This window comes from Oncorhynchus mykiss, chromosome 4 (genome assembly GCF_057628025.1).
Source record: "Oncorhynchus mykiss isolate SJ-2025 chromosome 4, ASM5762802v1, whole genome shotgun sequence".
Lineage (NCBI taxonomy): Eukaryota > Metazoa > Chordata > Actinopteri > Salmoniformes > Salmonidae > Oncorhynchus > Oncorhynchus mykiss.
Genome location: NC_143025.1, coordinates 40,704,841 through 40,725,794, shown reverse-complemented (window position 1 = coordinate 40,725,794; position 20,954 = coordinate 40,704,841). Strand labels below are relative to the sequence as shown.

General features: G+C 43.9%; 1 long non-coding RNA gene and 1 other non-coding gene across 2 annotated transcripts; one reads left to right on the top strand and one right to left on the bottom strand.

Moving 5' to 3' along the window:
* Positions 1-244: 244 nt before the first annotated feature.
* Positions 245-12,944, top strand: LOC110521806 (dolichyl pyrophosphate Man9GlcNAc2 alpha-1,3-glucosyltransferase). The gene is made up of 6 exons (XR_016495260.1): positions 245-2,846; positions 7,135-7,221; positions 8,522-8,606; positions 9,260-9,329; positions 10,177-10,368; positions 12,441-12,944. It is a non-coding gene; the product is annotated as a dolichyl pyrophosphate Man9GlcNAc2 alpha-1,3-glucosyltransferase (transcript).
* A 179-nt stretch (positions 12,945-13,123) lies between these two features.
* LOC110521807 (uncharacterized) lies at positions 13,124-18,132 on the bottom strand. Its single transcript, XR_002473217.3, has 3 exons — positions 17,663-18,132; positions 14,685-14,737; positions 13,124-14,580 (listed from the first exon to the last, which is right to left on the bottom strand). It is a non-coding gene; the product is annotated as an uncharacterized LOC110521807 (long non-coding RNA).
* Positions 18,133-20,954: the final 2,822 nt, after the last annotated feature.

Sequence of the window (20,954 nt, the reverse complement as noted above, 5' to 3'; positions counted from 1 at the left end):
GAATAATATATGTATCTTTTCTCAGTTCCTGTTGCAGATCTGCTGATATATGTTCCTGCTGTTGTGCTTTACATTTTTTTTTCTTTTTTTTTACCTCAGTGAAGGATCAAACAAGAGAAGGTAAGGCAGAATTCTGTCATGTACATGTCCTCTGTTTGCTTGTAACTAAAACGTTACTAGAAAAACAAAGATACTCAAACTAGAAAAGCAAATATACTGTAGAACTAGAAAAATGAAGATACTAGGTCTGCACAGTCCTGTATCCTGCTCTATCCAGGCCTTATTCTCATCGACCTCGGGCATTTCCAGTTGTCTTTTAAAAACCAAAGCTGTCTCTGTCACTGCACTACAGATTCTGACTGACCAGCGTTAGAAACTCTATGAGCTGGAGCCCTTTCCACTCACAGCCCCTGTCATCCCATATACGGGTTGAAAATGTTGTCATTGATAAGCGCCTAAGTTGGAACGCAGCGGCTGTACAGCAACATGGTGTACAGTACATGACATCAGAGGTCAGGTTCTCCACTTCATAGTTCTGTAGGGGTTTTGACTGACAACCGTTATAAACTTGAGCACCGCTCACGACAAGAAAATGCCCCCCATTCCTCCCTCTAATCGGGCTACTCTTTTTTTGTCTGAATGAGCGAATTGCTGCAGACGTTGAGGAGTATAATAAATACTGCTTTGATGTCATACAAGCAAACCACACACCCCTGAGCCCAAATGTTAACAGTCCCATATTTGAAAACTCATGTCATTTACATGATCAACGTTTTATCATCACTGTGATGGATCTACAGTGATAAGGATGACAGGTGTTATACCCTGGGTTGTCCTGAACACAATGAGCCTGTGTTTGTCGTACTGTGAGGAAAATGAGCCGCCAAACACGCACTTGAATGCACTCGTGACTCCATTCTATGCGCACCAAAATTACAATCTGTTTGTCTGATGTGCCTTTGGAAAGCCTAACGCTGTAAGATTGTATTTTATAGCATGTCGGCAATAGGATAAGCGGTCAAAAGATTGTGATTTATTTTGGGATGTTGGGGACACAGGGCTGTGTTCCAGACCAAAAAAAAACGGCAAGTGTGCTTCCTTTAGTTCCTCAATGGCAAAGCTAGGTGAGCTCAAAAAAAGCATCTGATAGTTGTAGGCTCTTTCATTGAGTCATAAAATTGCATTGAAAGGACTTAGGTTCTGGGGACACTTTGGAGAGGTGTGTGGCCACTTGGAAACACCACTTAGACTTGTCATTCAAACCCTTGTCATCGTTTTCCCCCCTTCTTATCTTGCACCCACTCCAACATTTCAAATCATATTTTTTTAAATGTTTCTGAATGTATCAGGAGTATTTTCCGATTTCGCTATTGACAAATGCTGTGTAAAGTACAGTAAATGTAAAATGCACAAACAATCAACCGTGTATAATGTTTGGGATTCAGGCTTGTGTCAGGTGAACTGTTGTGTCTTCCTCTTTGGACTGATCCTTTCTCCATAATCTCCAAAGTGTTCTGTTTCAATTACTACCATGGTCATGCGTATGCTTTTTATAGTTTCTTCTGTTGGAAACATTTCAATTTGGCCCTATCCATATAGACCAATGTCCACGTGTTTTCGGGGTTAACCGTATCGTCATGTCTATATTCTTTAACCGGGCGTCAAATACAACAGTGTAAGCCTGGGGCTGGCCCTATGGGGTGTGGTGGGTTTGGGTCTGGGCTGGGACATGCTAGGCTCTCTGGCCTTCGTCCTGGCCCCTCAACTACAAACAGATGGAGCTCTACCACTCCCTGCCCTTCTTCTGCTACTTACTGGGCAAGTGTTTCAAGCAGGGCCTGGCAGGCCGAGGGTGAGTTAGCCGACTTAGACTTACAGCCCTGGCTAAGGAGGTTTGTGTGTGTGGAAAGATGTTGTGTGAGAGCCAGCAGAGAATGTATGATTTCACTGTGTAAAATTAATCAATCAGACAATCAGTTTACCATCAAGTCTGATGGGGAAAAAAGCATCAAAGATCAGATTATTTTCATTAACTCTGAATCACAGTCAGAATGATTATTTTTAAAGAAATACTCTGAATCAACAACTTCCTGTAGCCAGTGGACAAAACATGGCCCCATGAAGTAGCCTATACTATGTCCACTCTGCCACACACAATAGCGGAGTTATTGAGGCGAGGCAATCCGGTTGGATGACTGTTACTAGTGTCCTCACATTTGTTTATCTAGTAACAATGTACCAAGGGCATCTGGTAGCAAATGGATAGCTGGATTAGATGGGTAGGGGAAGATATGTCCAGATGACACTATCGCCATGCCCAAGCTCCTCAGCTATTCCTGTGTGTGCAACTTTACCACCACACAACTTCTACAGCTGACCTACTGTGAAATACTTTTAGCTGATGCATGGTCTTCACAACATACATTGACTAACTTGGGATGCACGGACAGTCATGGTACACAGCTGTTGTCTTTTTGGAGTCCGCTACATCAATCTTAATTCTCAGAGGAACATGTGAGAGAGAATAACAGAGAGAGCTGAGATTCAGCCCATGCATACTGTTGAAAATATGAATTTAAATGTTTTACTGCTTTACAAGTGCATTTATAGCGCATAATGGTTAAGGACTTGTAAGGATTTCATCTGACTCTGGTGCAGTAGATAAGGGTTCCATTTCAAGGTTCGGTGTTCTTTACCATTTGTCTTCTCACCCACCTTCTACCGAGGTTGTTCCTGCTAGTAAAGATCGATGTAACAGTCCTGGTGACGTTTGCTGGCTGCCATTCCTGTCTGACCCCAGCCAGGCCCTGTACTGCCTCTTTCCTGTGGAGTGGGGCCTCTTCGAGGTACATACTGTGTAATTGATAGTGTCCCCAACATTTTTCAGTGTTCAAGCCAATTAGTCATACTCTCAAGTTTACGTTTTACATAATTAAGCAGACGCTCTTATCCAGAGCGACTTACAGTAGTGAGTGCATACATTTTCGTACTGGTCCCCAGTGGGAATCGAACCCACAACCCTGGCGTTGCAAGCATCATGCTCTACCAACAGAACCACACAGGGTCAAGTTCTTTCCCTAATATCCTGCGACATGAGTCACCTAAAGTTTCTAGAACGGGTCGACAACAGTAAATTGTGTTTTTTGGCCCCCCAAAGTTTTAGTAAACATTTTTTTTTACTAAATTCACCAGGATTTCAGCTAAACGTGTTTAATTTAGGAAGTCTGTTCACCATGTTTTCCCACAAATAAAGCAGGAGACATGATCGTGTCTCAATGTAATCAAGGTATCAAATGATTGTTATTTTCAAGTACAATCTATTTTTGGGCAATTTGCAGTGCACAAATAATTATAATTATGTTCCGGTTCTCCAACCAAAATCGTCCCACGGCTGAATCTAGATCCCTGTTCTGGAATGTTATGGTGACCAACCAATGTTATGGTGACCAAACCAGGTTCTTCATCCCACAGCCCAGTCTTTTGACATAAAGACATGAGACAAAGACATGAGTTTTCAGACTTTTGTTGCCTAGGGAACCCCACCCAGTGGCGGGAAAAGTACCCAAATGTCATGTTTGAGTAAAAGTAAAGATACCTTAATAGAACATGACTCAAGTAAAAGTGAAAGTCCCCCAGTAAAATACTACTTGAGTAAAAATCTAAAAGTATTTGGTTTTTAAATATACTTAAGTATCAAAAGTAGAAGTAAATGCTATAAATAATTTCAAATTCCTTTTATTAAGCAAACCAGACAGCACGATTTTCTTCCTTTTTTTTTTTTTTACAAATAGCCAGGGGCACACTTCAACACTCAGACATAATTTACACAACAAGCATTTCAGTTTTTTGAGTCCGCTAGATCAGGGGCAGTAGTGATGACCACACTTTCTCTTGATAAGTGTGTGAATTGGACCATTTTCCTGTCCTACTAAGCCTTCAAAATGTAACAAGTACTTTTGAGTGTCAGGAAAAATGTATGGGTGTAAAAAGTGCATTTTCTTAAGGAGTGTAGTGGCGTAAAAGTTGTAAAAAAATATGAATAATAAAGTACCCCAAAAAAATGACTTAAGTAGTACTTCAAAATATTTTTACTCAGTTAATTTACAACACTGCCCCTGCCCAGGCAAACTGGTAACACAGGGACCCCCCCATCATATGTTAGCAAAACACTTTTTTAACATCGTGTATCATCATCAGGTGAAGGATAATGGGAAGAAGTAATCAACATTTTAATATGACTATATTTGGTAGATAGCTTTTCATTATTTTGACATCCCCACAGTTCTGTAATCGGAAGATGAAGTGTAGTCTCTAACATAGCCTATTAGAAAGGTAATATAACGCCAAACACATTCCTAGCTAATAGCAGCCGCTAGGCTGGTTAAATAAAGGTTAGCCATGTTTTGGTCGAGAAAGCAACAGCACTTGCCACGACTAGTGAAGCCCGGGTGCTTTTTCCAGGCCTATGTCAGATTACTCCAGTGTAATTAGCTATTAAGTTGACATCATTAGAAATATCAAATATTTTCCTGTTTTCTACTGTAGGTATGTCATTCAAAATCTATTTATTCTGTTGTCGCTAGTGATATTCAATCAAAAAATAATAATTTGAGGAGGCCCTGCAGTACCTCTGCTGCTCCACCCCTGTATGAATAGCCCTGATTTAGGATGTAGAGGATGCCTACCTATCGTTTAGGAGACCGTCGTGATCTACAGTGATAACTGCGTTTTTTACCTGAGGGACCACAATATCTGCCAAGTTGAAATCAGTTGGTGGTAGAAAGACGAGGGGGCTAAGGTAGTTAACACAGTGCTGCCCCTTATAGACAGGAGTGGTGCGTTGTGCCCCCAGTTCTTTAAAGCACAGCCTACATGCTCTCTCTCTCTCACACACACACACACACACACACACACACACACACACACACACACACACACACACACACACACGCTCAATTCCTCTGTGCTTAGCCAATTGGAAATGGATCCCATGCAGGATTGTAGAAAACAGAGGAATACAATGTTGAATGGGGGGGGGGGGGGGGGGGGGTCATTGTGACTAGGTGGGGAGGATACAGATAAATCTAGCTAATTTACTGCCAGGGTCATTTCAGCACATCATTGTGGGGCCATGTGATGTGATGTGGTGCCAGGGTCCAATGCTATCCGTGTCAGAGTTCATCCATTCGTTGTGCAAAATGTTGTCAGCCAAACCGCTGCGTCCTTGATAAGTGAACTTACACGTGTGTATGTACACACAGCGAGGCCACACTGGAAGAGAAGGGAGAAAGAACGAGGGAAGGCGGGCGGGAGAGAGGGGAGGAAATTAAAGATGAACGGACAATGATGGATCACACAGGGGACATTAGTGAGAGCAGCATCGCAAACACTTCCGCGGCACCGTTGAAAGCGTGTCATGATCGAGGTGCTGAGGTAAAGTAACACTGTTATGGGGGAGGAGGATGAGGGGGGGGGTCGGGGGTGTAGAGGGGGTCGGCAGCTGAGGCCAAGGCTCGCGGCTCAGCTTTTTGAAACCTCCCCTATGCCCGCCGTGTCCTGTAGACCTACCCATTCCCGGAGGTGGCACCCAAGGTGCGGTGAAGTGAGAAGTAATTGAAAATTCTGTGAGGCTGGTCAGGATGGCAGTATGCATGGCAGTTGTTTGTTTATGAAACGATACAAACATAATACACAGGGTGTGAGTGACTCCATAGCCCTACGGGCCGCGGTGCGAGGGGCTCCAGGTGAAGCCTCTCTGAACTAATTGTGAAATTGTGTAAGCGGAAGCCGGGCCAAGAAAAGCGGACATGGCGAGAAGTGGTGGGAGGGTGAGGAGGAGGGGATCGGGGGTGAGAAGGGGAGGGGCGGGAGAATAAGTTGTAAGTTTACCCATCAAACAGCACTCTGGCCATCTCAGTTTTCCTGCTTCACAAAAATGGCACCAAATGCTGCAGCCTGTGACATTCCACAGAGGCTTATAGGTGAGGAGCGCCACCAACAGCACCAACCCACATTTGCTGCCGAACCCCATGGTTCATGTGTTGAACTCAGCCCAGGCGGCATTGGGGGGACATTCCGGTAGGGTACTTATTTGGCGAGACTATAGGAGGGGGGTGTTCGAGCAGAGATGAGGCCTAGATGTCGGCAGGACGGCCTGCCTGCTGACTGGGCCTGTCCGTAACCTCCACACACACAGCTGTGCTCTGAGCAGCTGTAGCAAGGCCCAGAGGACCTTGTAGAAATTCACATTATAGAAGGGACCACACTATCGCAAGACATGGTTAGACCAGTGTTTCCCAACCCTGGTCCTCCAGTACCCCCAACAGTACACACTTTTGTTGTAGTCCTGGACAAACACACCTCATTCAGCTCATCGAGGGCTTGATGATTACTTGTCAGGTTGAATCAGGTGTGCTTGTCCAGGGTTACAATACAAATGTGTGCTGTTGGGGTACTAGAGGACCAGGTTTGGGAAACCCTGGGTTACACTGATCTATGCATTGCATTTCTACATTGTTTCATATCACAGAAACCGAAGCGCCTTAATATCTGATCCCAGAACAACTTCTAGGGCACTTAAATCACAACGGTCCTAACTCCATCTGCCTTAGGTGGGTGTGGTGGGTGGACACTGTGACACTACAGTGGTCTTCTATGGGGTGGTCTGAATGTGAATGTGCCGAAGTATGCAGAAGTTGTTGTAATGTGATTATCTTTTGAACATTTAACCCTCTGTCCCCAAGTGTACAAATAAGTGCATTGCTTCTAGTGACATCCCATTCCCTGGACCCTGGCAGGGGCGATTTATGAGGCTGGTAATGCTTCCCGAAGCGCTCCTGTGTCAATGCACTGTGGAATGCACAGAAGGGATTTTTATTGCACTTTCAGTTGGGCCATTTTTACTTGGAGCAACGCCACTTGTTTGCTTCTCTTCAAAACATTGCATACTGCAATACCATATATGTGAGTTTCTACATTTGAAACCCTTGGCTTGTGATGAGTTTTGTAACACATTGTATTTGATTCACATGGATTATCAACACTTCATTAAAAATCTAAAGTATATCAGTATAGGAAGTGAGCTATTTTTGTATTTAAAGGTGTGTGTGTGTGTGTGTGTGTGTGTGTTGACAGGATCAAGTGGCCAACACATGGGTGCAGCTTGAACGGCCTGATAAAGATCAAGACCATCCTGTCCACTGATACCCAGCTCTACCTCGGGTAATCCCCCTCTCCATCTCTTTATCGTTCTCTCTCTCACTCCATTTCATTATCTTTCATTCTGTCCCTACTCTCTCTCTCTCTCTCGCTCTCTGAGAAGCCTCACACGAGAGCCTCTGTGTTATAGCAGAGTGAAATTAAGATTATCCCTTGTAATAATATGCGAGAGCAGCTTCTGAATACTGAGCACTACCAGCTGCTATGGGCTTTTATCGGCCCTCTGACAACTGTTGGCAATTTGCTGATGAGATTTCAGATTTGGAAATCCACAATAAACTATTTGAACCATTTCTGTTTGGGGGGGGGGAGCAAGATACAGCTAACTTTTCTGTGGCGACATGAAATGTTATGCCAGTCAAAGACTATTCTCCCCTAAGGTCCACATGAATGAGGAGAGGCTACAGTCAGTCATAGAACCCTTCTCTCATCGTCATGGTGGCGTGTGCTTGAATAACCCGTGGGGCTATATTTAGGGGTGTGCACTCTGAACAGGATGGACGAGTTCCTGCCAGACTGTTAAGACCAGGGATTAACTGGGAGTTCTGTGACTGCAGCGTATTTAACACAAACGAAAACACTAGATATTGTTGGTCATGGGTGAATATTATAATAACTGTATGTTGTGAGGGGAGGAAGGGTATACGTCTTTCTATGGCCTGGTATCACTGGTCACCTTACTGTTACAGTTGATGTGAACTACTGTGCTGACTATTTATGGATGTGGAATACCACTAAATGGTTCTCAAGAACCCCAGAAAATGATCTGTGAACTGTACTCTAAATCACCCTGACCCTCCAGCCCACTTCCATAGCCCACCCATCCATTACCCCTCTAAGCACTCCTCTTGCCCCATGTTGGGGGCCCTGTTGCCCCTTCTCCCCAGGGGCCCTTTAGGCCTTAATGGGGCCCATGACACAGCTGCCCTCACCTCTCACTCATGTGCTGCCCTACCTTACCCTATCCCTAACCCTTCAGCCGGAGTGGAGGTACCCCTCTGGTCCCCTCCCCTCTCACCCCTCCCTTCCTCTGTCTATCCCCAGTGAGTGACAATTGAAGGGTTAAACTAATGCTGGGGTGCCCTAAGCGGGCCAGTATTTGATACATTTCCCACATAGCTGGTGGTCTTATGGGTGGACCATACTGGGGTTAAAACGAGCCAGCAGCCGCACAGTTCGGTTTCACCATGAGGTTTAGGTTTCTGGGCTGGGCCATTCACTATTTGGTCCGATTTATCATAGCATTGTTTCTATGAATGATGATAGATTACTTCATTCTTCTCTGTTATTGTTTTGTTTTTAGTTTGGCCACCACTCTCCTGGCTATCCTACCTATGTCAATCAAACTATTGGTGAACCCTACTCTATGGCAGTTCAAACTTCCCTTGGTAAGTGAGTATTCTTGTCTTCTGATGTTTGATTCCATTTGAGGTAAATTCCTCTCTGGCATTCTTCCTCTTCTCCTTCCAAGTTCACGAAAAATCAATCATCCTGCCTGCCTTGTGAGTAGAGGGGAGTAGGGGTGTGCGTGCTCACATGCATGTGTGTGTGTGCCTTCCTGCCTGCATGCGGTTGCTAATCATTAACCTCACCAACCGCAGTGCAGTATATAAAAAGAAACAGGCAACTGTAAGCGCTAGGTTATCTAGGTTTTACTGCACAGTGGGATTTGGTTTCAGATTTTGCTGATCTGTTGCTGCGTTAACGATTGAGTTCTATCTCCCACCTGTCTGTCCCCGGATCAATCAGTAATGCAATGTCCATGGCTTAGGGAGGAACGCCGGGATGTGGAGCAGAGGAGGGCGCTGTTTGTGGTTGATCAATTCTCGGGGCTATAGGAAGGAGTGTAACTGGATACGCAAAGAGTACCACTGTGGTTATACAATCGGGGAGGGATGGCCTGCGTCCAAATGGGCACCCTAATCCCTATGTAGTGCACTACTTTTGACCAGGGACGGTAGGGTGTTTATTGTTCAATGAAGTGTGTATAATTTAGGGGTGTTTAACCTTTTCTCCTCCAATTCTTTCTGTCTTCCCCTAGACCAAGTATGCCTACTACTGAATGACCTCCCTCTGCCAGCCATCTGTTTTTTACAGGCCTCCCTGTTCACGTAAGAAGCTCCAGTAGGGGGACCCACTGATGGAGAAAGTATACTGGCCAATAATAGCAGACCAACAGACCAGGTTAAAGGTCATAGGAGAGACTATTAAAAAAAAAAGTACAATCCTGTCCATTGATTTTAAACTCCTAACATCGCTGTTGGACAAATCCTCGGAAAGTATAGGATGCTTTGTCAGATGAATGTTAGTGTTGATGTTCTATGGACGGTTTTATTCCCGGAAGAGTCACGTACAGATTCAAATGAAGTCGGTATGAAGGGAACAGTCGGAGAGGAAGCGAAACGGACTAACTTTCACCAGCTGTCATTAACTTCTTCCAGCAGGACTAATTGCTGTGCGTGTGGTTTAGTATAGGGATGTCTGTGGATTACACTGCATTGCCAGCATACCTCTCCTCTAAGCATGTCTTGTATAGGGACAGCAAGGTATTCTGTGTATCAACTCTAGTACAGTCTAACTGACAGGGCCCGCATTGTGCATCTCCACTCCACCCATTGATGGAGACATACATCTTTTGTTTGGGTAAATTGAAGACATAATTGCATCATTTAGTCAAATGGTTTCTTAAGCACAGTTATTGTAAGAGCGTCTGAATGTACTGGCTTTGTTGAACTGGCGAAGTATGTATTTAAAAAACAAATGTGATGGGTATTTATTTTGCCAATGAATAGATGGGGTTTTGTTGGATTTAAGAAGGCCCTACTACGGCTGTCTGAATTGTAAACACACGTCTTTATGTGGCATAGTCAGAGTTTATTGGATGGAGAGATGTGTTTCTGAGAGACTACATTGTTCTTGTGCTCCCCCGCTCCCTCTCCCTCTATCTTTCCTCCGCAGTATGCTGCCATTGTTACTGAAGGATGGTCTGTTGGTGCCGTACGTGGTCACCTCCCTGGCCTTCCTGTTCGTCAGCGTATACCTGCTTTTCCACCCTTGGAGCATTGCTCAGAAGAAGAGCTGCGTCTGGGGCCCTACCACCGCCCCATCCGTATGCCCAGCATGGACCTCGGAAGGGTCACCAAGTGGAAAGTAAGCGTAGCCTAGAGGTGTAAACATATACCCTTTCATGTTGCACCACCTCTATGTCTCTCTGTGATAGAAGGAAAGGCTAAAGTATTAATTCATCGCGAAACATTTATCCGATTGCAAAGACAACACAGATTGCGTTCTTTACCAGGCAGATAGTTGCAATGTTGTCTGTTCTAGTAGTGGGTAGGGCAGGGGTTGCCCAATATTTTCTTTACCTTACTCAAGTTACTTCAGATAAGTAAAAAAAAAATAATTCACAGCCACCCGGTGGGAAGATGAGCTGGAGGTTTTTGTCACAGGGATTTCATAGTAATTTCAGAAGGTTGTTGTCGCTAACCACGTTTCCATCCACAGTTTTTATGTAGAGTCATACCGTATAAAACAAAAAAAATCACGACAGCTGTGACGGAAACAGGAAGATTGGTGGGTCTTATTCTGGTGACATGATGATCGATGCTTGACTGCCGTTTGACAAATAAAAAATATTCTGTCTCTTATCCATAGTAATCTCATCATGTAGACTAGCCTACCCGCACAGTATCAGCAAGCTGTTGGCTAGAATGCACATGCCAAGACCAGAGTAGGCACATTTGCTATTTAACTATTTAACAATGTTTTGGTCCAATGGAAACACATTGAACTTTACATAGTTTTTTTCCGTACATGACAAATGAAGTGAAACAGTACATGTTGTGTGCACTACGTCATCACGCACCGAACTTTATGCAGATTTTTTAAACATTTGCATGAAAATCTGTCACCTATTGGATGGAAACCTAGCTACAGTAATTTCATAGCCTGAATTGCATCAACGTGAGAAGATGCATATCTCTGCAACTGTATAAATAAATATAATGTGCCACGGACTGTAAGCTGTGTAAGCTGCCTGGGATGAAAGCCACTGCCAGGCCCCACGTATTATTTATCACTTATTTAAGATACAGGCGTCTGACATGGCTTCCTGGCCCTGCCCAGCTCTACAGCTGCACCCTCCCCTCCCTTAGCCACAGAAATGGGTTGCATCCCAAATGTCACCCTATTCCCTATAGTGCACTACTTTTGACCAGGCCCCATTGGGCTCTGGTAAAAAAAAGTAGTGCACTGTATAGGGAAAAGGGTGCCATTTGAGATTGGGACGTAGCCAGTGACACCGCTACTGGGCGGTGCTGTGCGGTGTGGGAGATCATGAGAAGGAAGTGGTGTCTTTTTATAGAGTCATTAACACAAGTTTTGCCTAGATATATTTATTTACACAAGAGGCATAAATAAGGAGGCTAGGGTTTAATAGGGTTGGTCTCATACGGAGGCGCTTACGCAACCTACCCTCACTGATCCCTTGGCCCGTAGGTCCCAAATAGACATGTTAATGTTGATCCTGCTACCAACACTGTTTGCCTTTCTGTTCGGGACGCACCGGCCGAGGCAACATAAATGTCAGCTTGTGATGAGGGAGTGTCCTGTGATGCGGGATCGTCATGCGATGCCTCTTCATTTTATTTTTGATCTTGTCTACTTTGCATAGTTATTATGACTAAGCCACACCCATCCCACTCACGTTAGCAGTTCAGAACGAGAAAGTGTAGGCTATACAGAAATATTTGAAATTGAAAATCATTAAATGAAGTAATGAGGATGTCTACCAGCCTAATCAAGTTGTAGATTACGTCTCACCTTCCAGTGTTCGAACTGGAATGGAGATTTCTCTTCGTGGTACTTACTCCGTGCAGCCAATTGCGATGTCTGCTTTAGGTATAATGCAGGGTGCCACTTGTAGATTTGACCGCTCTAACCCAGTTCCACCTCCAACACTACCCCAAAAAAACCTTGCTATGCTGGTATCGGCTTTCGCGGATCTGATAGAATCCAGCCCTTAATTAATCTAAAATCTATTCATGTAAAATGTCATTAGGACATTATCAATTTGAATGGCATGTCAAATTCAGTTTCTGATTTGACTGGGCTATGAGAGGGCCTTGGCTCGTGGTCTAACTGTGACGGCTTAACTCTCTTAGAAAACTGTAGACCTGAAAAATCTCTCTCCATCTCTCTCTCTCTCTCAATCTCTCCTGCAGTTCTACATCTCCATCGTGGCCATGGCTGGTTTGTGCTTTATGAGCATGGCGCTGGCCCCTCTGGCCAGGCTGCCTGATTTGTTTCCCCTCCTGGTGTCAGTGTTCTTTTCCACCACTTCCTGGGCCTCCTCTTCTACTTCAACCTTGTCCAGATTGCCGAGCCGCCTCCACCTGGGAGTAAGAATCAGAGTAGTCGCTACCCGGTAGAAAGAAAACTTACTGAAAAGCAAACTATGCACAGTGCCTCAGTCACTGACCACCAAGGACCAATAGGACTCGTGGAGAAATGCTACTAGTCTATAATCTTTATTCTAGGGATAACCCTCCTGTCAACATGAGTGGTTGGTGTTTTGTCAATGCCTAATTATGTACATCAAACTTACATTTTTTATGTTGTTTTTTTTAACTTTAATTGTTTTTCAATATTTCCAAATGTTTGTTCCATCATTACAATTATTTTGTACAAATTGTATTTTTCTTGAAAAATAAAATCACCTCATATGACTTTTCGATGAACCTCGATTTTTACAGCCGTATTGCCAGCACATATATTAGATCCGTCGGAAGCAGTTTCAAATAAGCCCCTCGTAAAGTGTCCACCTTCTCCAAGTCTTCAGCTAGCTAAATCACTGGCGGTAATAGTGTTGCACTGTGTCGTAGCCAGACAATAATTAGCCAAACCATGTCTTTCAACCATTTTAATTTAGCTTCATAAAATATTCATTACAATAGCTAGATACAAGGAGAGTCCACACAGCACACAAAGGGCTATGCATTTAAACACAGAAAGCAGTGACAGGTCAGACAGGCCCTAAAACTAGGATGATGGAAGATTACATATCTGAACATAATGTCATAAAGTCGAAATACCACAGAAAAAAAATGGTACAAGCAATCTTTTTCCCCCTCTGCCTGTGAGTTAATGACAGGCATAAAAAAAAATCCATTACAACGATAAATGTTATCGGGTCACTGAGGGCCGGCTGCTATGCTGTGTATCTGCAGCCGCTGGCTCTGCAGCCAATAACACTCGAGATAGGAGAGGGAAGGGCGAGATATCCAGAGGCCTGTGCCTTTAGAAGTACTACTGTGGAAGGACTGGTAGGAAGGGGACAACAGATGAAGATGTGGAGTTAAAAAAAACAAGTACAAACGTCTATGGCCATTACCAAAACGCTGTCATTTTCATAAATGCATACTAGGCCTATTGCATTTATGACTAGAAATTACATAGAAAATTGTATAAATTCATAAATTCAGGCACCACATTCAAAGCATCGCCATAGTGCTGGCCTAAGTGGCCTGTGTCATGATGGGTAGTGGGCTGGAGACGGGGGTGAGACCGAAGGAAAGTGGGACCCTCGAGGAGGAAAGGGCTGGTGGGGTCGAGGTCTAGGTTGATATGGGTAGGAGCCAAGCCGGAGGTGGGTTGGATTAGCGGGAGTGGTGGTGGGGGGGTGTTGGCTCGCCAAGGGCCCCTTCTACCACCTCCAGAGGGCCAGTATGAAAACATTAGTTTTGTTTATGGGCGTGCTCATTTTGTCCTTCACATGGCCTCCAAGGGTGATAAAGTGAGAGTTATATGATCCACCTTGGGCAGAAATAGGAAATGTGTCTGTGCACACCAGCTGTTGCTTAGGTCGCTTGGGCTGCAAGAGGCCTCGGCCTTCCCAGGCACAGACAAATAAAGAGCCGGAGACTGAAGTGTGTGCCTGAGTGTGTGTACACGTACGTGAAAATTGTAGCCTCTCCTCGGAGCCCATATTCATGTTACTTTACTTTTCCAGGAAGCTAGAGGAAATGGTGAGGGTGGATTTCACACTGCATCAGGTCTAATAGGACGAGGGGGTTCGCTCGCTGAAAGAAAAAGATTTTTGCAGCGCTGCGTCTCGGCCGTTATTGTAGAATCAACATTTGTCACTGGCGAGGGAGAGGCTTTCTCCAGCAGAAAAGGGCTCAATGTAAATGTGTCTGACGTCTTAACGCTGCCTTTTCACTTTCTGACACGTTCCCCCAATGACTGACAGGCAACCTCCGAGACGTCTCTCCGCCTCACAACTGACAGCTTGGGTTCTATATTCATCAACCGGCCATCTCCGAGGAAGAGGAGAGAGTAGCTATTCCAGTTGCCCTCGGTAACCTACAAGAGGATATCAGAGAGGAAAACATGAGCGTAACCCTGCTGTCTGTCACACAGCAATATCACCACATTGAGATAAAGTTGTAGGCTCTATAATAACTTACTTTTATAAGGCCATTATGGATTTCATCAAATCAGAGGAGCTGCCAGACAATATCTGTAAGGAACAAAAAAGTTATTAGATACTACTTCACATTTAGAGATTAAATACAGTTACCGCTTTCAGAGGAAAATTACAACTGACACTGCAACTCACATCCCAAACGGCCAAATCTGAGGGCCCAAGTGGTTTGATTTAGCAGTGAGATAAATATCTTAATTTTTTTGTTTTTAAATACTCACCTAATTGATTGACAATAAAGTAAAATCATAGTTCTCCTTCACATGGAGAACTGGAAAATACAACGACATCGTCTGTGTCAGAAATCATCTCTGAAGGAGTGCGTAGCCTGAAGCCTCTGGGGGCGATCGAACTAAAGGCTGCAGCTCTGCAAGCAGGCTTAAAGTTTCACTAAAATAATATACAGCTCTGCAAGCAGGCTTAAAGTTTCACTAAAATAATATACAGCTCTGCAAGCAGGCTTAAAGTTTCACTAAAATAATATACAGCTCTGCAAGCAGGCTTAAAGTTTCACTAAAATAATATACAGCTCTGCAAGCAGGCTTAAAGTTTCACTAAAATAATATACAGCTCTGCAAGCAGGCTTAAAGTTTCACTAAAATAATATACAGCTCTGCTCCTTTTTGCAGCCTTTTTATTAATCAAAAAGCATAAAACTCCTCCCAAACAGGTGGCATGGGTCTGAGGAGGAGGAGAGAGGATTGATGTGGCAGATAGTGGTGAAGCCTGGGCCTGGAAACACCAGCCCATCTCATCGCTTTTATTACATTTAGGGAATCCTTTCTTTAATACACCCCTTTACTGCTGACATACAAATCTTCCTCAACATGGACCCATCTATGGCCTGATCAATTTTTATACTGCTGAGCCGTCCCCTTTCTCCTCATTTTGTCATCTGAAAATTCATATTATATAGGGTTTTCTTATGGGGAAAATGACAGTAAAAATCGGTTACTGCCCAGAAGATGTCCACACGTTGGGGGGTTGCCCGTGACTAAATGTTTCTGAGAAACTAAAATGTGTTTCTGTCGTAAGCAGAACTGTTTAAATGTTATTTATTTTTTTATCCTCCTAAGAAAATATATTGTGAAGTGCAACATTGATTCAGAACACAACGTGTCTGTATGGGTTGGAGGGGGAGAATTTATTCATCCTTTGCACAACTCCTTTAATTGAATTTTCCAAATCTAACCACACACAAATAATCAATACCTTCTGCTGAGGGGAACTTATCTCAACATGATTATGGCCTTCTCTTTTCAATTCTGTAGCTGTCAGCACATACAGTACAGGCAGGTGTCCCTCCTCCTGGTGTATTTGTAAAAGACTGGGCAGAGCCTGAATGCTCACGGAAAGTGACTTCTCCAGAGTGCTTACGAAACTTTCTTTAACCTTTTAAAAAGAATGGCCGTTAAGCGCTTCTCAACACCACGGGCCCGGGGCACTTTGAAGAAAGATTTTTTTTTTTAAAGGGTGCTGCTTGCTACTGTCTGTAACTAAAGAGGGAAGGAGGATGGACCAGATGGGGGAAGTGAAGTGGCTTCAGAGGTTTTGGCCGTCAATGCTAAAATATCCTTGTCGATTGACCCGGCTGCCATGGCAGTATGTATGTCCTGCCCTGGCACTGAGCTGCTTGAGGCTTCGCTTGGCCCCTTAGACAGTGTCAGGGTTTACAGTCCAGATCTAAGAAGAGCTTGTGTCATCTCCACACGGCTCAGGTAACACTGAGGTGACTCTTCGTCTCCAGGGCTGGCTAGGGTTCTCTGTCACACTGTAGATATACACTGAGTATATCAAACATATACTTATTCCTAATATTGAGTTGCACCTCCTTTTGCCCTCAGAACAGCCTCAATTCATCAGGGCATGGACTCTACAAGGTGTCAAACGCGTGCCATAGGGATGCTGGCCTATGTTGACTTCAATGCTTCCCATAGTTGTGTCAAGTTAGCTGGTGCGCCCGGGCACCTACTACCATACCCCATTCAAAAGCACTTTTGTCTTGCCAATTCACCCTCTGAATGGCACAATCCGTGTCTCGAGGCTTGAAAATCCATCTTTAACCCGTCTCCCTCCCCTTCATCTACACTGATTTGAAGTGGATTTATAACAAGCGACATCAATGAGGGATCACAGCTTTAACCTGGATTCACCTGGTCAATCTGTGTCATGGAAATAGCAGGTATTCTTAATGTTTTGTACACTCAGTGTACCTACATAAGACAGGGAGCTAACTAAGCTTACTGAACTCAGTGGGCATTTCCTAGCCCCAATATGGCCCTCGGTTATGTGAATTAGTCCGAGAGTTAACGGAACGTGTGTTTTGACCCGAATGGGTCCGTTTCTTCTTCTTCACTAGAACTGTTTGTTTGCTTTATAGCAGCCCAACAGCTTCTCCTGGAAAGTGCAGGCGGAATAATCGGTTCACCAAATCATATTTGTATGCCATTGTATTCATTGTGGACTAACTGACGACATGAAAGGCTGACAGGTAATTAGAGGAGATCAATCATTCTGGCGAGGTCCTCAGGGAAAGCTGACATTACGTCACATTGACTTACTCACCTAGCCTGGCAAGCCGCTGATCCCGCAAGCGTACATGAATGTTCGCCGCGTGGATATCCATGCAGAAAACATTCATGTAAGCTTACAGGATCAGTGGCTTGCCAGGCTAATACTACTGCTATAAGTACTGTGTTTTACCCATCTCTTCCTGAAAAACAAATACGCAAACCTTCAGTAACCCAAGAAAGGATGTTCGTGAGAGGCTCTCAAGTTAACAATCTGTCACAGCAGTTGCCATCTCTCCCACTGGACACAGACGTCAGATCAACGCCTATATTTGATTTACATTCGGTTGAGTTTGTCAACTAACATAATATTCAATGTGAAATCAACAACAAACAAACAAAATTGGACTTAGGTTAATAGTTGGGTGATAAAAAGACGAAAGGCCCTTACGTTGATGACTTTTTGCAAATCCAATTGGTTGTCCACGTTGATTCAACGTCATCGCGTAGATTCTTGTTGTAATTATGTGGACACAACGTTGATTCAACCAGTTTTGCCCAGTTGACTAAATATAAAGCGCTTGAGTGCACTCTTAAATGTAGCCTACTGGTCATAACTGAGTTGTCAGTCACGTCTGCTAAATAAATAAAAATAGCTATAGATGTGATGCAGGTCCAGAAGAACGCAGTCAGCATGACAAAGCAGTTACCCTTTTCAACACAGCTTCTTACACCTCTCCATGCATTTAGCACGTGAACCCAGCGCCTGAATGCCACAAGCGTCAAGTCTAAACAAACATTTTACATTGGGCAGCAGAACCATGCCTCCGTCAGGCAGGCTCCATGACACGATCACCATCATCTGTCTGGATTTCATGCTCTCTCCACAGCACAGATATGTGCCAGCACTCCTCTTCCTCTGACTTGAATAACAGCTTGTTTATTTTAAATGTGTGTCTCAAGGCAACAGAGGAGCGATTCTCCTCCCTGAGCTATCAACTCTGACGTTGTAAACTTTGTTGTTTATAAGGGGGTTTATGCACAAACAATAAACGTCATGCTCCACCATATGATATATTTATTGTTTTACATTTGACAAAGCAACACATACACTACATGACCATAAGTATGTGGACGCCTGCTTGTCGAACATCTCATTCCAAAATCATGGGCATTGATATGGAGTTGGCCCCCCCTGCTATTACAGCCTCCACTCTTCTAGGAAGGCTTTCCACTAGATGTTGGAACATTGCTGCGGGGACTTGCTTCCATTCAGCCACGAGCATTAGTGAGGTCGGGAACTGATGTTGGGCGATTAGGCTTGGCTCGCGTTCCAATTCATCCCAAAAGTGTTTGATGGGTTTAAGGTCAGAGCCATGTGCAGGCCGGTCGAGTTCTTCCACACAGATCTCGACAAACCATTTCTATATTGACCTGGCTTTGTGCACGGGGGCATTGTCATGCTAAAATAGGAAAGGGCCTTCCCCAAACTGTTGCCACAAAGTGGGAAGCACAGAATTGTCTAGAATGTCATTGTATGCTGTAGCGTAAAGATTTTCCTTCACTGGAACTAAGGGGTGTAGCCCGAACCATGAAAAACAGCCCCAAACTGTATTCCTCCTCCACCAAACTTTACAGTTGGCACTATGCATTGGGGCAGGTAGCGTTCTCCTGGGATCCACCAAACTCAGATTCATCCGTCGGACTGCCAGAGAACCCGTTTCCACTGCTCCAGAGTACAATGGCGGGGAGCTTTACACCACTGCAGCCGGCGCTTGGCATTGAGCATGGTGATATTAGGCTTGCGTGTGGCTGCTCAGCCATGGAAACCCATTTTATGAAGCTCCCGACGAACACTTCTTGTGCAGATGTTGGTTCCAGAAGCTGTTTGGAACTCGGTAGTGAGTGATGCAACCGAGGACAGACGATTTTTACACTCTACGTGCTTCAGCACTCGGCGGTCTCGGTCTGTGAGCTTGTGTGGCCTACCACTTCGCCGTTGTTGCTCCTAGACGTTTCCAGTTCACAATAACAGCACTTACAGTTGACCGGAGCAGCTCTAGCAGGACAGACATTTGACGAACTGACTTGTTGGAAAGGTGGCATCCTATAACGGTGCCACGTTGAAAGTCACTGAGCTCTTTAGTAAGTCCATTCTACTTCCAATGTTTGTATCTATGGAGATTGCATGGCTGTGTGCTTGATTTTATACACCTGTCAGCAATGAATGTGGCTGAAATAGCCCAATCCACTCATTTGAAGGGGTGTCCACATACTTTTGTGTATACAGTGTATGTTAGACTTCTTCACTGTTAATAATTAAAACAATTTCTAATGACCTTATCGGAAAACAAGCCCGACTTCCCTGACAATCCCCCTATTCATTTTCCACAAATCACCATTATGTGATTGGAGCACAAGTATAGCTTTTCCGGAGGCATAATATAATGTGTGCCTAATAACCAAATGAATTATCTGCCTGGGAAATCGACAATGACAAACAGCAAATTACTTGTTTGTGTTATGAAAACAAAATATTGTTTTTCTCCAAAGATTATTTTTTTATTGGAAAAGGAAAAACACATACTGGGATTAAATTAATACTGAGCCAAGTAATAGATCAGATCAAGGCCCAGTAGATCATGTCTTGGAAACCTCAGCCTGTCCAGTTGACTGCATTCGAAACCATCACACCCCTGTCATCAGTCAGTGGAATCCCCCCCCCCCCAAAAAAATCACTGTCCCCTCATTTATGGAATCAGGTCACCATCATAATAACAATCTAATTTGAACCAATTCAGTAAAGGACGTAACTGATCTGAATGTCATGGACAAGAACATTAGAGACAATGCAACTATTAATGTTATAGGTGTTGTTATCTGATTGGTCAAAAGGAGAGGCGCCAACACACTGTTATAATTTTTTATTTGAAAATGCTGCTAATGTTTTGGCCCTACTGTCCTTCCCCAGAACATATCATCTGATCATAAAATGTTAATTAAAGCTGTAAACAGCCCCCCGAACAATCTTTGAAGAAAATATTCTGAGACAATATAATTGTGTCAATAAAGTATTGTTTCCCCTAAACACTATTTATAAGTTCATTGCACAATTAGAGTACCAATTACCTTGCAAGCAACTCTGGCCAGCATCATCCACTCTGAGACAGGACTCTGCTTTGGATGCTGAAAATACATGTTCCAAATTGCATAACAAATTTGCACAACAACAAGCACACTGACAAATAGAAAGTGAGGTGAAATCAAATATTTTACAACCATTTATTTGCCCTAACTAACCCCTGGCCCCTACTAACTACTCATGAAACGTAAGTAGCTCAATCCAGTTTAAAAACTAAACTAAACATTTGCCAGGTACAGATGTGGGATCTTAATTTGATCACTCTTTTGTTGCTGAGAAAATGCAGATGAGCTTCGTGATTTACATAAATTCCCTGAACCCCCCCTCCCATCACACACACACACACGGTTATATAAACAGTATCAGTGTTTCCGCTACATTGTAGAATAATAGTGAAGACATCAAAACTATGAAACAACACATATGGAATCATGTAGTAACCCCAAAAAATGTTAAACAAATCCACACTGCCTTGATGACAGCTTTGCACACTCTTGGCACTCTCTCAACCTGCTTCACCTGGAATGCTTTTCCAACAGTCTTGAAGGAGTTCCCACATATGCTGAGCACCATTGGCTGTTTTTCCTTCACTCTGCGTTAC